Below are 13,368 nucleotides of genomic sequence, written 5' to 3' on the forward strand. Positions count from 1 at the left end.
GGTCCTTGCCAACATCCTGAAGGGTGGGGAACCTGCTGACCTGATTATTTAGAAAAGAGAACTCTTTTTTCCTGTCCTGAAGTTACCAGCTGTATTCTATTAATGGCCAAAATAGATTTCTGATTTAATATTATCTTTTCAGCTGTGAAATAGCACCTATCCTGTGCAGATTTTTAGAATTTGGAACCAAAAGAAATCCTTACTTAGCTACACTGGAGTAGCCTGATGTTGGCTTGTGCACAGAGTAGCTGAAGTGAAGCAGTACAGCTACAATCTGACGTTCCCACTTGTCTGTCATCTAGATGTGGAGCATTTTTTTGCACTGGGTAAGGGTAAGATGCTGTCCTAGGAGATAATATTGTGCAGTCTAGTAATCACTTTTTTTATGGATGAAAGTATTTCCAGAACACCACATCTAGTACAGAGAATACCAGGGAAAAGTTCATCTGAAATGAGCACAAGGAGTGACATGATAATGGATGCATTATTTGCTCCACCAAATAATGGCCAAGGACGTATCTTCTAACCCAGAAACTGAAGACTCAGGAATTACAAGGAAATACCAGCAAATTAAAAGGAAAAAAGTTGCTATCACCTCCTTTTCTCCTGAAGAAATTTAGCTAGCTCTGTTGAAGGAGCTGAATGCAAGAAGAGACACAGATCTGAAATCCCAAATTCTGTAAAGTTCCCAGGTGGAGGGATCAGCCTGTTCAGAGGCACAAGGTTTGTTTCTTGCAGCTGGCCTTGAATGACTATTTCTCAATGTTTGGCTGTCATGCCGCCCACACCACAGTTAAGCAACACCTAAAGCATTCTCAGGGCAAGGAAACTAATAAATGTGGAAAAATAAGTTTGACTTTATGAGACAAAAATTTGTAACCTGTAAAGCATTTCATCTTCATGTAATTTTATGTCGGTACAATGTAGTGGGGAAGAGCAAGAATAATATTTTGCCAAAAAAAGGCTAAGTTTTAAGAGAACCAAGCTCCTGAGCAATATCATGGCTCATATTCCTTAAATCTGTATTTGCCATACTCAGATTTCTATCAAAATATAAGACAAGTACTACAAAGAAAATCCTCAGCTTTTAAGAATGTTGAGTAAAAGCCTGAAAACACAGGATATGGGTAACAGTGCACTGCAGTCCTGCAGAGAGACTTGTGGTGAATACCTATCACAGCATTCCTTGGTGGCTCCTGCTCTTCCATTTGGAGTGCTCTGGGTACTGCCAGGGGCTTCAGAGGTGGGTGCTACACAGGGAATTCTATTCCCTCTCCAAAAAGCAAGAACGAGTACAGGAGGGGTTAATTTTGAGTTCTTAGTTCATTCTTAGATGGTATCTTGGGAGTGTGCTTGACAATCTTAACTTGACACCTGTATATATATATTTATTTTTATTGGAACATAGAATTATAGTGGATTTTAAGTGATTCAGTTTGCTTTGTAAAATGATATTTTGTTTACATTGGTTCTTCTGGTTTGTTTTCAAAATGTTGTTACAGTGAGCTCTTAAATATTTTAATTAGCAGCACATTAAAAAATACTGTTTTCAGGGAATTAAGTCATTTAGAACCAGTTAAAACCCTTCTGTATCACTTTAGCCTGAATCTAGGCTGCTAATCCTGTTGAATAACAAAAACACTGAATTTCCCTCCCTGGCTGTAGACTCAGGCAGATGCTCACAGCTAAAGTGCACCTTGAATGTCACTCAAGGGAAGAAAATTAGAAAACTGATTTTTTTTTATATATCTCTAAAACATAAATTAATTCCACTGGTGTCAGTTATGTAGTCTAGTGGAATGTCTGAAATTCCTGGGGTATCTGCTTCTGTTTCATATGATATTTCTGGTGATGTCCAATAAAACACTCTCAGAATGTTCCTTCAAGCTGAAAAACGCTTTTGGTTTTCCCATACTTGTAAACATTTGAGTCCCTTAATATTATTTCATGGCTTTTAATGTCATGTATTAAAAAAAATCCCAAAGTCATTAGGTCTCCTCTCATTGCTTTTATTGAACATTCGTCAGATCTTTGGGGGCCACACAAGTACCTCAATGTGTAAAATGCATCACTTACAGTAATGTCTGTAGGTGTGGCCATTCAGAAACCTAAGCATACAAAACATAAATATGTACATTGTCCATACAGTGGGGCTTTGGTCTGGCCACATCAGTGCTGCCTTCCCTTGGATGGGGCTGGAATCTTCCTCCCATTTTCCCTTCTCCATGGCTCCCCCTCGTTGTCGTTCTCCTTGAGGTCAGTGCAGGTTTTGACCCTCCATCCAAATCCGTGCTGGTTTTCCTCAGTTTTGGGGGTTTTTTGCTGTGTGTGCTGAAATCCAAGGCATTGAGCATCAGCTGCTGGTCCCTCCCAGCCCAAATCTGCACTTTTCTCGCGGCTGTCACGTTTGAGTTCTGTGCTGCTGCTGCTGCTCCCTCTGCAGACCCATTGTGAGCGGGATTTTCCCTCCTGGATAAAAAGCACAGCACCAGAGCCCCCAGCTTCAAACAGCTCCATTATCCCCTGATACAATACCAAACTGCCCTGCTTATTTTTAGGCCTCTCCCCAGGATTTCGTGGGAGAGCTGTGGCCTTGCTAAATAACCTCCCCTCTTCGCTCTGCTCTGCTCAGCCGCAAGTGGCCTTCTCTCTGACCCTGTTGCTTCTGCCACCTGGAGCAGCCTTCCTGTGTCTTGCTGCCTTTCTGACTCACCACCTACATTTCAAATGCCACATGAAAGCCTAGAGTTTCAACCTTGCCTTGGAACAATCTGCAGCAGCTTAAGGAAAACAACCTCTGGCTGTTACCCAAAGAGGGTTCAATAATTATTTCTCTAACCCTCCTAAAGTAAAAAGGTTGGCCACCAAAAACAAATAGGAGGAAGACCCCACACACGTTATACATTTTTGCTGGCTTTTTATCAAATAGGTAAAAGGAATAAAATAAAAGCTTGACAATTACCTCTGCTGCCTGGAAAATACAAAATAAAAAATGTCTATCTGTGCAAATGAAACAGATTGGTACATTGGGGTTTTTGTGTGTTTTTCTGTAATATTCCCATTGACTCCTGGTTCTTAAGAATCATTTCAGAATAGGTTTATGTTAAGCAGTAGTAAGGACAGAGTGTATTGCTCAAGTAGAAATAAGGTTCAATACCCATCAAGAACAGGATGATTGGAAGAACTGACTTTAGGCAAGTTCACAATTCTGTGTTGCTGAGACTATCTCTGCTTTAAAGCCTCTGCCCCGTGCTGGTGAAACTCTCTCCAGTGCATCCCCACAGGTGATGGATGCACTTTAGTTCTTACGGGAGGTATTTTCCATCCTGCTCTCTGTAGCAGGCCCAGGGACAAGGCAGCACCAGACAGATTTTTTTCCAGGTCTCAGCAGAGTAAAAGGAAGTTAGATTAAAATTAATGTGACAGGCAAAGAGCATTTGTGAACCACTTTCTACCGAAGTACTCGCTAATGCTCCAAAGAGTAAAGCAGGGAGGGAGATCATAAAGTCATCCTCAGTGTCTGCTTCCAGCATTATTTTTCCTGACTGATCACTGTTTTGCTCTCTTTCTAAAGTCTTTAAGGGCCCGTTTGCCTGGTAACCTCATATATTTATCTCACTGCTGCTTGTGGCTTTGCTTGTGAATGCTCATGCCAGCCAGCCTCGAGCACCTTCTTCCTTGTGCCTGGGGAAGGCAGCACCCTGCTTCCAATTAGCAAGGCAAGGAAGTTGGCTGCAGGAGCCTCTTCCTAATGAGAAACACCTCTGCTGCTCTGTTATTTTTGTTTGGTGCCTACTGTCCCTAGTCGAGCTCAAGAGATTGCTGTGCTTGGAACCAGATACACAGATCTTTTCTTCATTAGGAAAAAGGTGGTTTAGATGTCTCGCTAAAGGGATTCAAAAGACTTGAGCTTAATACAAATCAGTTGCTGTTTTTAAAAGGGGGTTGTTAACTTTGAATAGCTAAAATAGATTAAAACAGCTGGTGTCTTTGGTAAGGCTGTAGCAGTGGCTAAAATCAGGAAATACCCATGGTGTGGCTCAGCCAGAAACTGCCAGACAGACTCTCTAGGCAAGTCAGGTGAGCTCTTGTTTCTGCTGCTGGGGCCAGTCAGGATTTCCTTTCCATGCATTTGTGTGAGCACCCAGGGGTGCCTGCCTCACCTGGCAGGGTACCTTGTATAAAGCACAACAAATCGGTGAAATAGGACTTGTACCTTTGAGCAGGTTAATTATTTCTCTACAACTCTTTATTGCTCTTTACCCTGTGTGAGTGCACAATGGGTAGGAAATTCCTTCACAAAGGTTGATACAGCCCCAGTTTTTCTCTTAGGCCCTGGAAACTGTTTTGTACTAAAACCTTACATGAGGAGGAAAAATTGTCAACTGTGAGGGAAGTCACTGGAAATCTGAGTGATAAATGATGTTTGCCCATAGTGATGAAGTTTTCTCTGTTACAGACTGGGCAGCTTTGTCCAGATTGTATTGCAGCACATGTCATTCAAAGTCTGGTTCTCCTCCTTTTCTCTTTCAGTACCGTGAGCATTGCAACTGCTGATGTAAGCAGTTGTTCTACACCACTACACTATTTATGTTATTAACCCTAATATATGCCAGTCTAACCTTCCGACTAACCTTAATGGGGATAGAAGTCCTTAACATCTCCTTAATGTTTTCTTCAGCTTCTTCAGTTACTTCTTCTCTGGATTAGAATTACTTACATACTGCTATTGTATTTAAATACAGCATTTGTGTCTCTGTGGGTAAATGCTAGTTTGGTTCTAATTATTGCATTGGAAGCCCGAGGCTAGAGTGAGGTTATTGCTTAAATAATATATTAAAGGAAGGACGCTATTTGGCTGGTTTTGTTAAAAATCCTGGGATAATCATTTGTGTAAAACCACTGAAGGCTCATACAAATGACACCAGTATAAGCTCCAGGGAGAATGTTCATCTCAGTTCATGCTAGAAAAACCCCAGCTTGAGAGTCATTAATGAAGCAGGAGAACTGCAGAAAAATTCCATCCTGCACCTCTAGTAAGAGATTCAGGAATAGCTGAAGCAGCTAAGAAATATCACTCATCACTGCTGCAAAATCTAAGGAGACTGGGGTTGGGCATGCAGCTTAAGAGGCTCTTGAAAACTTTTGAAATTGTTTTTGTGCTTTAATGGTTATATTTAATCTTCATTAAATGTTCAAGTAAGTGAATATTTTCATTTATTAAGTGGGGTTCAGGTTGCAGTACAGACCACCACTCCTTTCTGCTTTAATCTTTGCACTTCTGGGAAATATTCTCCAAGTTTAGACACTATTTAATCTCTTTTTTTCCAGTCTCTTGAATTAAAACCAGCAACAAAAAAACCCAAAACAAAAAAAAAATCCCCAAACAACAAGAAAACAACCCCACCTTTTAAAAAGTCCTACTTACTACTGATATGAACCAAATCTGTGTTAGTATTAGCTTTCCCAAGTATCTAGGAACTCATCACTCTGCATTTCATTCGCTTGGGTACCGTAGGCCGGGGATATTCCCAGAGTGTTCCTGGATGCCAGTGGCAGCTGGCACAGGCAGCAGGGACCTGCAAAGCCATGCAATGCTGTGTGACACATAGCTCCTGCCATTCCCTGCAGGGGAGCTGAGCGCTGTGTGGCACACAGCTCCTGGCATTTCCCTGGAGAGGAGCCTGGCTGCTCACACAGCTCCTGGCATTTCCCTGGAGAGGAGCCTGGCTGCTCACACAGCTCCTGGCATTTCCCTGGAGAGGGGCCTGGGTGCTCACACAGCTCCTGGCATTCCCTGCAGGGGAGCTGAGCGCTGTGTGGCACACAGCTCCTGGCATTTCCCTGGAGAGGGGCCTGGCTGCTCACACAGCTCCTGGCATTTCCCTGCAGGGGAGCCTGAGGCGCAGCTGTTCCCAGCCTCCCTCCTGGGCCTTTCCTGGGGTGAAGGCTCTGACCAGGCTCTCCAGCCAGGATTTGGGAAAGGCGTATGTTGAGATCTGACTCCATAGCATTTTATTTTTCAGATCAGCCCTACCTGCTGGAGTAAGATTTGGTGGTGTGAACTTGCAAAATCAGGCACACGAGAGGAGTACTGAAATCCTTTTAAACTGGCCAGTCCCACTCCAGACAACTTGTTGGTGTTTTCATCCTGCCGGAGACTGAGAGCTGTGGGGCTGTCTGTGTCACAAGCGAGCGGCAGAGCCGTGATCCCTGCCCTGAAGCAGCTGCAGTCCAAGGCTCCAGAGCTGTGCTCAGGCTCCTGGCACTGCCGTGAGCTCTCCGAGGGCTCTGTGCTGGCTCTGCCCTCAGGGCGCTCCCATCTCTGAGCCTGGCACTGCAGACCTGTCCGGGGAGTTGCTGCTGCCCTGCCTCGGCCTGGGGACACTCCATGGCTCTCAATCCTAGGTGTGAGTGTCTGAAAATAACCCCAAAGCCTTGATTCCGGAGTAACACGAGACTCTGCACAGTTTCCTTTCAGCAGCAGAGCTGGGATCTGCCCTGTGCACGCACGAGGCCTGGGCTGGCTTCAGCAGGAGCCAGCACGCTCTGGCAAAGGCCCCGTGCTGCAAACAGCATTCTGCTCATTCTTCTGCCCGCTCACATTCCTGGTATCGGCCAAGGTGAAGACAGGCTGTACTCATGGAGAGCGAAAAGAGCGTGTGAGGTTATTTTGGCCCGTGTTATTTAGGAAGTCAGGCTGTGTGTTACATGATCACCTTACAATCTGTAAAAATGCAGTGCTGGGGTAGTCCTGTCACACATCTGTGGGGTCTGTAGCAGTGTGCACAGCCCTTGTAGAGAGCTGTCACCCTGGCTGTGTGACACACCCGAGTGTCCCTTTGCTGTGCCCCGGCAGTATTCCTGCTAATGGGAAGAGAGGGGAAGGGACACTGCCCTGTGCCATGCCAAACCCAGGGTCTGTGCCAGCGCAGAGCAGCCAGCTCTGGAGGATGTGGGACATGGGGCAGGGAGGGGACACGGGGACACTGCAGGGACAGCCTCCAAGAACCTCCTGGCAGCCGTGGACACCAGGACTGTGCTTTTATTGCCAATGCTTTGCTTTCTGAGCGGTCCCTGCAGCTGGCTGGTTTTTCATTCAGAGAAACAAAACCTAATACATTAAAATAACAGGAAAACAAAACCAAAAAAACCTCAACAAACCCCAACCTTCTAATATGGCAAATTACCCCCCTTACAAACTCAATATTCAGTCTCACTTCATCTTCAGTGCTTTTTCTGCACTTCTAGAGATGTCTGGGATTTCTTCTCTCATTATGGGCAGTGCTATAACTAGAGTTGGGTGATGCTTTGCAGCTCTCTGTTGTTATTCACCAGAAATGCAAGTTCTAAAATCCTTTACCAAATTCAAAGCTTCTATGGAATAAGTGAATCTATTTTTTAAAAAAGGGCAAACACAAAAACAACTTTTGCGAAATTTAAATAAAGTTTACATTTCTTATTTCAAATGTCATTTTTATGTAGAAATCCAAAATGTTATTTTAGATATTTCTATAGTCTGGGAAATCAAACAAAATTTAATCAATATTTCATTTTGGGTCAGCCAAAAGGTTTTATTTAAGTTGGGAGAAAAAAAAATTTAAAAGGCCTCTAGAAATAGAAATCAATTTTTAAGAGATGGGGGAAAAAAAGTGAAAAATCCATTCTTCAACTTCTGGTTTAGTTGGTGAACAAAACTTCTTTTGTTCTAGACATTGATCTCTGGAGCTAGTGAGGTGATAAATCTTTGTCCAGCTTCTGTTCAAATAATTAAGACATATTTTCTGTTTATTACATTTCCCAGTAACATGATAGCTCCACTTTTCCATTATGCTGTTTCAGGAATTATAAGACTGGAGGTAATTAATTCTGATATAATTATTAGATCTCTGACTGGAGATCATGATCAATAGCACAGACTGAAAAGGAAAGTTCTTCAGAAAGCAAGGACAGAAGGAGTACACAAAGTAGATTTTTTTTCCCCAAGTGCCTTCATTAATAAATTTTACTAAAACAAAAACTCAGGCAGGAATGCAGGATAAGCTCTGTCTTGGCAGGAGTGGGCACTGGCTGCAGCCAGGGTCCACTGACTTACACCACCTGAGCAGCCAGGGAGATTTTGGGAGACCTCTGCTGCAGCAGCGGGACTTGAGCTGCTGCCTGGTACAAATTTCAAGCAAATAAATTGTGTGCATGAATAAATCATAACAGCACCAGCATCATGTAGAGCCCTCATCTCTGCCACAGCCTTGCTAAGATCTGTGCCATCACTGAGCTGGTCATTACCTAATAACTACTCCACCTCCCCTCACATAATGCCTATTTTTTGCATGAATTGCTAAGCTCACAAAAGCCTCAAAACTATCTGCAGTGATCAAGTCCTGATTATAGTTTGCAGATGAATTGAGAGGTCCTGTTCCATAACCTCTGTGTGACTTTGAAATGTGCATTCCACTTCAGGCAGAGTCTAACGCAATCTGTTTCCACTGAAGGCGAGCACCACTGGAAATATGATTACAATAATTGTATTATGAACATGGCATTGTCGTGATCAAGTGAAGGGCTCCAAAATGTAACTGATAAAATTGTAACTTTGACCTCCATTTTAGCTAAAAACTCAATCCAGTTCGAATATCCCAGTGTATTAGGCTCGTTAGCACAAGGGCCAGCCCAGCAGTTCAATCTCTGCTCCCAGGAGCCACTTCACAGACAATATTCGGGTAAACAAGAGCTTGTGGGAGGGGAGAAACAGGATCCATCTTTTGATGTCGGTTTAGAGCATAAAAAACTGAGTCTCGTGCTGTAACAGTTCCATCAATTCCCTGGAGCCAGAGCAACAGAGAATTCGATTTGAAATTCCTGTGTAAATACGCTGGGGCAAATTCATGGTTGATGTAAATGGTTGTAACTTCCTTGGCTGTATTGATATCACTGAAACCAATGAATTTGGGGCTGTTTGCACCATATGAGGATTCATCCCCCTCATAAATATTTATGCAAAAAATGGGAAAATTATAGTAATTTTAAAATGTTTTAATGTGGTGTTCCAAATCATGCAGAACATAATAGACCCCTTCTGCTTTGTTTTCTTATCCTCTGGCTTCATTCAGGTCCTAGTTTGAACTTCTCAGCTAACTATGGAAAGAAACATGTAAATTGTAGCAGTCCTACCATTAGTTTCAGTGTGCAGAAGTGCCATTGATACAGACTCCTGCATTTATTTGGGGTGGAAAGTGTCTATTTAAATTGTGAGATCAATCGTCAAATTAGATGTGTGACTGCACACATCGTTCCAGTGTTTATTTTCTTTTCTGGCACACTTGTGGCTCTTTGGGTTTGAAGAATGTAACTCAATTGGAATGAGCCTCAGTGATAAAATGGCCATCACATAAGATGTCTTTGTGTTGTTTTGAAATGTACTATTACAAGGCATTTTAATAAACTTTGTTTTTATTTTCCTTGATTAATAACACATTTGCTCGTGAATTTTTTGGGATGTTTGATTCATGGTCTTTCCTTTCTTTTCCTTAGAACTCCTTGGTGGCAGCAGCCTCCAGGAGGCCTTGTGGGACTATCCCATGGCGATCTGACCTGGTCCTGCCTTTGTCCAAGTAATTTTAGTCGCACTAACACTTTTGACCCCTGGTGTCATTGATAAGCTCCAGAGAACCGAGTGCTGGGTCAAAAAAAAGTTTTGAAAGATCTGCAAAAAACTAAATGCTTAAAGCCATGTGATTATATTTATTTGTTTTAATGATGAATATAGAAAATAATACCCTGTCACTTTCTCTTCTCTGCCCATTCACACTGACAGAGAAGCTGGTTTATGGATAGTAGCTCTATTACATGTATTAAAAACTGCCAGTGATGTAAGGGAGAATACTCTTTTTTTATCTTCTCTGCTCAATAGCTGATATGATTTTTACCCGTTCCTCAGCTGTGTAATTAAGAAGGACAGACAATGAGCATTGAGCAAGGCATTAAACAACAGCAGTTGATCACTTCTGCTAATATGGTTTCACTATAGGATACTGTCATCTTCTGATTGGCATTTGCCTCTCAGAGAATTGTTTGGCTAATGCATTGCTTAATACTTTCATTTTCTCTCTCTCTCTCTTTTTTTTTTTTTTTTTTTTTTTGGTTGAAACTGGCTTTTATCTTTAAACTGTTTTTATAAAGCAGAAAACTGTGTCCCTTTGAACCATCCTCTGATGTCATAGGATCTGGGAGCTGACATGAATTACGCTGTGAAAATACTGATATTTAGAGCTAGGTACCAGCATGTGCTAAAACCCAGTAACACATGATGTGCTCCAGAATATTTTTTTACTGTAGTGTTATTAGTGGCAGGCTCTTTGGTCTGAATGCCTTTGATAAGTGAAATTAGCACGCTGTTTTTCCAGTCTAAGTATGGTAAATTCTTTCCCCTTTTGGGGTAAAAAAATATAAATATTAAAGAAAACTCCAAGTGTCGCTATTTGCAAGGTTACAATGTTTGTTATTAGAACTGTGGAATACATTCAGTCTTTTAGAGAAGACGGTGTGAGGGACCCCTGAAAGGACAGGAAACATCTATATTTGCTGGCAGTGGGCCTGTGTGGAACATATTGCTCGCAGTGCCATCCTGATGGCATGGTGGGGAGAGCCAGCTCAGCTATGCAGAATGAAAACACGCTGGCGTATCGATATTTCATAACACAGCACGCGCCAGCCGCCCGCCAGGGGAGGGGAATTAGGGGAGGCTCTTTGCAGGAAGCCAGTTCTGTGGACAGCTAAAAAAACCCAGGATGTTCCCTGGAATTAGGGCCCTAATCTTAATCCCCTCCCAGGAGGAGCAGCCAAACGCAGGAAGCACTTTGCACAGGGCTTCCTCTGGGTCCCCCTGAGGTGTCCCACAGAGAAGCCTGGTTTTAATACTGCATTCCTCAGCACAAATAAAGCACAGCTTTACAGCCTTGCTTGTGCAAGGCCTGAAAAGAGATTCTTATGGAACCCTCCAGCATACGAATAGTGGGGCAATAGGGAAAAGCACTGTTTCCCTTACACTATTTTTTTTTTAATACAACAGGGTTATGCCTTACATGAAGACAAAGTGGATTTTGAATCTTAAGTAACATCAGAAAATTACACAGTGCTGTGCATCCTCTAAAGAAGGCTGAATTTAGCACCACTTATTTCCACCTATATCTGTCCTCTAACTGTGCCTTGTATAAACAGTTTTAATTCCATCAGGCAATTTTCCTGATTGTGTAAATGGATATTACCCTTCCCATGAGCATATAGAAAGTTTGGAGATGCTTTTAATCTCCCCATTTGTCTTACCCAAAAAAAGAGATGAACCTATCAAAAAGACTTCTGGTCTTTTTTTTATAAACCTAGTCCTTAGCTCCTGGAACTAACTAAAACAAGAGAACAAGAAATCCGATGCAGTTGTAAATACTCCCAAAGAAGAACAGCAGCTTTGGCTATTGATGGAAGGGACTGGCCTGGCTCCAACCACTCGCGTGTGCCCCAGCCCAGCACGGGCCGGTCCCCACGGTCCCTGCAGGGCAGAGAGAGGGAGAGCCGGGTTCCATGGGGACAATCCTGCTGGTCCCATCATGCAGAGCAAGGATAACTGCTCCACCTGCCTTGGGAGTGAGGGGCACTGCAGCCCCTCCAGAGCTCAGGGATGTGCACAGACGGGCTCCAGCCCTGTTTGCCCTGGGACAACAGGGCAGCCTCGTTGATCCCTGGTTCAGGTTTACCTAGAAACAGAGGCCAGACAGGAAAAAAAAAAAAAAAAAAAAAAAAAAAAAAAAAAAAAAAAAAGTGGATATATTTGATGAAGAGCCTTCAGGTACATTAAGGGCAGGGGAAGCCTCCCAGAGGCTACACCCAAGGTGGACAGTGGTCATGGATTTTTCAGACAATTATAAGTTTGGTCCATTTACATATCAGCATTAACTCTCCAATTACAGCTTCAGGTAATGAAGTCATTTATCACAGTCTGCTCCTCCCAAATTCACTTTTGTTTATACTTTCCAGGGCCTGAGGCTGTAGGATGTCCTTGAATCTCAGGCGCAGAGGGAATTTTTTGTCTGACCAAAATTGAAGACAGTTAACTAGCACTTTATATGGAGTTTAGTGTTATGCATTACTGCAGTATAGGATTTGAAAAATATAAAAGCTTAAATCCTACAGCATCATCATGGTGATGTGCTCATGTCCCCCAGTGGTGCTGAGCCCCTGAGCAGCACTGAGGGGCTGTGAGGAATGCAGATGTGGCAAGGAAAGGGCAGGGGCAGCAGCTGGAGGCAGTGGTGCTGAGCCGGGCGGTGCCCTCGCACCCAGCCCCGGCCTGTGCCTCTGCTGGGTGAGCTGTACACCCTCTGCACCCCACGGGAGCACTGGGAAAAGTGATGCCTCAAAACTGAGCAAATATGCAGGTAAGAAAAGGTACAGGTTGTATACTGGGGGGGTGTGTGTTGTGCAGAAATGATCATTTCAACAGTCTTTGTGCAGCATTATCAGTCATCTTTACCAGGTGCTCTAGCCACAAGTTCTCTCTGATAAAGATTTCTGCCTGGATTTATAACCACAAGATAAAGTGATACGTTCAAAATTGCAACAAAAGGAGTCCTCAGAAGGAGGATTGGTGCAGAATTCTGCTCTGGTCTCTTGCCCCATGTTGCTGCTTTACCCATCCAGAGTGGCCCTGTCCCTTGCGCTGCACTCAAGAAGGACACAAGGGTGCAGGCTTTGCTCACGGGGTGCCCCCACCTCTGTCCCCAACATCCTCCCCACACCACCTCATCAGATTCTTGGCCTCTCTTTTCTCCCCAGCAGATGAAAACAGGTCACTTGAAAGAAAATTATAATAAAGTTTTGTTTGGGTCAAAAATTGTGTTATGTTAAAAATACTCCATTTTCTTCAGAGTCTTTAACTTTTGCCTTGATTTTGGGGGTTTTCTTTTTGCCAAAATAGTGTGAACAATACAAGAAATTTTCCTCTTTTTTTATTCCCAAAAGAGCGGGGGAAAGGGAATAAAACACCCTAAAAAATAACCCAATCCAGGCAGATGTACTTTGGTTTTGAACAGGGAAACGCAATTTGTGATAGGTTTTTCCAGACATTGATTATTTGGAGGGAGGTTAGTTGCTTGGTTAATTAAAAAAAAAAAAAAAAAAAAAAAAAAGGATGGGAATTATTAGGAGAGAAGAAAGTGAGAGAATAAAGCAGGGAAAGGGACTTTGGAAGAGTATGAGTGGCATAGCAAGGGTGGGACAGAGGCACTCTGGGACACCCAAGGGTGAGCCACTTTATGTGGCTCATGAGTTAAGTTCTGTTGTCTTCTACTGCCCCAATTTCCCTAACAAAGTTATTTC

The sequence above is a fragment of the Prinia subflava genome, chromosome 11 (genome assembly GCF_021018805.1).
Source record: "Prinia subflava isolate CZ2003 ecotype Zambia chromosome 11, Cam_Psub_1.2, whole genome shotgun sequence".
Classification (NCBI taxonomy): domain Eukaryota; kingdom Metazoa; phylum Chordata; class Aves; order Passeriformes; family Cisticolidae; genus Prinia; species Prinia subflava.